This window comes from Sorex fumeus, unplaced genomic scaffold (genome assembly GCF_029834395.1).
Source record: "Sorex fumeus unplaced genomic scaffold, SorFum_2.1 ptg000008l, whole genome shotgun sequence".
In the NCBI taxonomy this organism is placed as follows: Eukaryota; Metazoa; Chordata; class Mammalia; order Eulipotyphla; family Soricidae; genus Sorex; species Sorex fumeus.
The window spans coordinates 65651609-65654997 of NW_026606065.1; the positions used below are offsets into that span (position 1 = coordinate 65651609).

General features: G+C 37.8%; 1 pseudogene; it reads right to left on the bottom strand.

Moving 5' to 3' along the window:
* Nucleotides 1-1172: 1172 nt before the first annotated feature.
* Nucleotides 1173-2199, bottom strand: LOC130018180 (spermine synthase-like; annotated as a pseudogene).
* Between the last annotated feature and the right edge of the window lie 1190 nt (nucleotides 2200-3389).

Sequence of the window (3389 nt, forward strand, 5' to 3'; positions counted from 1 at the left end):
TATTCCATTCTCCCCACGTTACTGTTGCAGTCTCACTAAGCCCCTCATTCCTTTCTACTTCTGTTCCTCTTGCTGGTCTCTTTGCACACCATTTTGCTGCCTTGGTCTCTCTATAGTCCCTCACTAACTTTCTGGCATTGGAGGTAGCAACCACACTCTGTAGCACAATGAAGCACAATGAACTTATGAAAGCCCTTCTTCCACTCAAGGGCAAAATACCACTTAGGGATGTTTCTCTGCTCCTTAGCCCAATAACTTAATTAACATCTTAATTAACATCTTAATTCTACTTCTTAATATTAGTTATTTTGTATGGACACAGTAAGATACTTTAAGCTTGTAGGGTGGCTCTCCTGAGGAAATCTCATTATAGATCTCAGACTACAGTGCTCAGGCCAGATTAATCTTTCTTAACCCTAGCAGGGTCCTAATCAAGCTGTTACTTTTTTGGTTATGACAGAATATGTCCATGACTATGTTCTTAACTTGTAGTTAAGTATTATGGCACTTTGGCCAGGCCCATTTCAATGCCAGGATAGCTTACTACTCACCCTGGGTCCACCCAGTCCCTCATCAGGACCCTTTTGGAATACTAAGAAGTAAGGGAAACTGAGGCTTAAATCAAGAGAACAGATGACTAGGAGGAAATATCATTCGGAGTCAATGAACTCCCAAGTTACAGAAGCATAGCATTTTTTTCTCTTGTAATTTTAATTGAAGCACTGCTATTCATTTTTAAAAATCTTTCTTAAAAGCATCAAATTTTAACATCTAAGTCAATTTGGGCAGGGAGGTGGGGAAAGCTGGGGGAGGAGGGGGAAAATACCATCAAGAATTTTCTTCAAGAATAAAAACAATGATGTTTGTTTCTCCGAAGAAACAAATTTGAAGTCTATCAAAACAAAAAGAAAAAAGCACAGAACAAAAGTAACAAAAATCACATTCTAGGGGTTCAGTGCATGAGCATCTCTTGCAGGGCTGCCTAAGCATCCTTCAGCTGACTTTCATCAAACAACACCCTAGCTCCTCAAAATAGACATTGTCAATATTTTTGTTTTTAATAAAAAAATCCTGAAGGAATTCACAATCAATTGCCTAACTCATTTTGATGGCATGTACAGCATAGGAAGGTCAGGAAGGTTATTTGCAGCACATCTGAGGGTCAAGGCTCTTCAAAGTTTAGCTTTCTTCCAGACAATGTAAAACACCCACAATGCCAAGTATGAAGGGACACAGACTATTCCCTTTGAGAGTTTCACAGGACAATACTGGTGCCCAAGCTGTTCTTCATAGAGTGGCAGGGCTTCCATCAAATTGAAGCAATTGCCCTGTGTAAAATATTTTCTGTTTTGTTTCAGTACTTTCATGAAGAGGTCAAGAATCAGTCATTAATCATGTAGCCAAACTCCCTCCCTTCTTTGGCATACCTCTTTGGAATACAGTCTGCTATGAGAACCTGATGGCAGTCTCCTTTAAGATTGTCGGAGACATCACCTAAGTTTTTTGCATGAATTTCTTACATCCATCAATCACCATTTAGTCAATCTCTATCATAGTGACCATCTTTGGTTTCAGTTTGACTATTTCACATTAGATGCCCCCATCTCCACCTCCCAGGATCAGGACATCTTTGCCAGTATAATCTTCTCTGCCACTAACCATAATGGCTCGGGTGTATGGCAAATTACTCTCTGCCAAATTAATATTCCCACGAAGGATGAGGATATTCCTAAACTGCTTAGAATGTAGAATTTTAATGTGCTGACTAGGTGAGTTTTCATCATACACTAATTCATCTACGATATACTCAACCAGGTGGCCATCAGGGGTGGGCGAGTATCTGTCCATGGCACCTCCTCAAACTATGGGTGGTAACCATTTCACCCATTCAGTGCAGTCCTGACTCAGTTCTCTCACTCTTCTACCGTCAATTTCTTCTTTCATGCATCCGTCTCGGTTGTACCTCTGAAGGTCCGTAACACCAATCCATGTGGGTAAATTCTCAAATCAGCAAAGCTGCCATTTTTGCTGATGTATGTCATCAAGTAGCCATGGTCCTGCCAGGTGTGCACTGAGTTGATCATACCCTGCTCCTGGAAAATGGACTGCAGGCCTTTCAGAATGGTCTCGCCATCAGCTTTGTTGCCAAGCATGAAGTCAAGGGTGCTGTGCCGAGCTTCTGCCATAGCGAGGGGAAGCCCTGGGTCATGCCTGGGGACCTGCCCTAGAGAGCAAGCGGCTGCATGCTTAGGGAGTGCAGTGCATCGGGAGGTGAGGTAGTCCAGAAGCATAGCATTAACTGTCGTGCTGTGTCTATACAAAAAGGACATTTTTCCGAATTAACTATGCAAAGGACTTAAAGAGAAGAGAAAAGCAATATTTACAAGTTAACAGAGTCTGATTAGGAGATAGTTAATTGACCAATTGGGGGAGCAGAGTGCAACGAAAGAGGTTACAGATAAACACAGGAATGGGAGCACTGTGATGGGAGCAACCTAATAAACCCAAGATCCCTGTGGCAAGGCAGAAAGAACAAACCAATGTTATCCTACAAGTAATTTCAAAAAACTGGCAAATTTCAAGAGGCATATTGATGTATTACATTTTACTGTACTATACTTATAACATAAAAATTTAAGAATCTTAAGTTTATGACAATTTATATTAAAAGATTTATCATTACAAGTTTCATGGTTTATTGTATTTTTAATTTTATCTTTTTCTCTATAAATTTGTCCATAAGCATTATGGATATAACACATATTTCTATGTCACAAAACTTTTTCTTCATTCATCTTATTTAAAATCACTTTCTGATTAATAATTTTTAGAAGCACAAGCCTATCATTCTCACATAAAGCTGAAAATTATATGCATTTTTGGCAGTAGGTATTGTATGAAGGTAGTTTATATATACAAAGGGAGTAAAATTATAGCTTTGTAAATTAACTATGTGCTTAAAATGTCTTAGACTAGTACCCTATATTGCAGAAAAAGATATCTTAATTTTTTCTGAATTTTGTAATAAAGATAGGCTAATTAAGTGCAATACATTTACCTGAATATATAATAAACATTTCCCAAAATGGGTAACTATAATCAGTGCAACATTGTACGTAATAATTTATATCATTATGATAAAAATAAGAAAATATCCATTAGAGCATAATATCTATTTGTAGATTAGTATAATAGCATAATTATAATAAAACAAAATAGTTGCTACTCTAAATAATTCCAGTGTTTCTTTTTTACAAATAGATACATTTGCTTCAACTTGTAAAACTACTTTCTCTCATGACAGTAGAAAATAAAAATTAAATCTTAATCACTTAATCACTTAACTTCCTGTTAGTTGTCGATTTGCTCGAGCGGGCGCCAGTAACGTC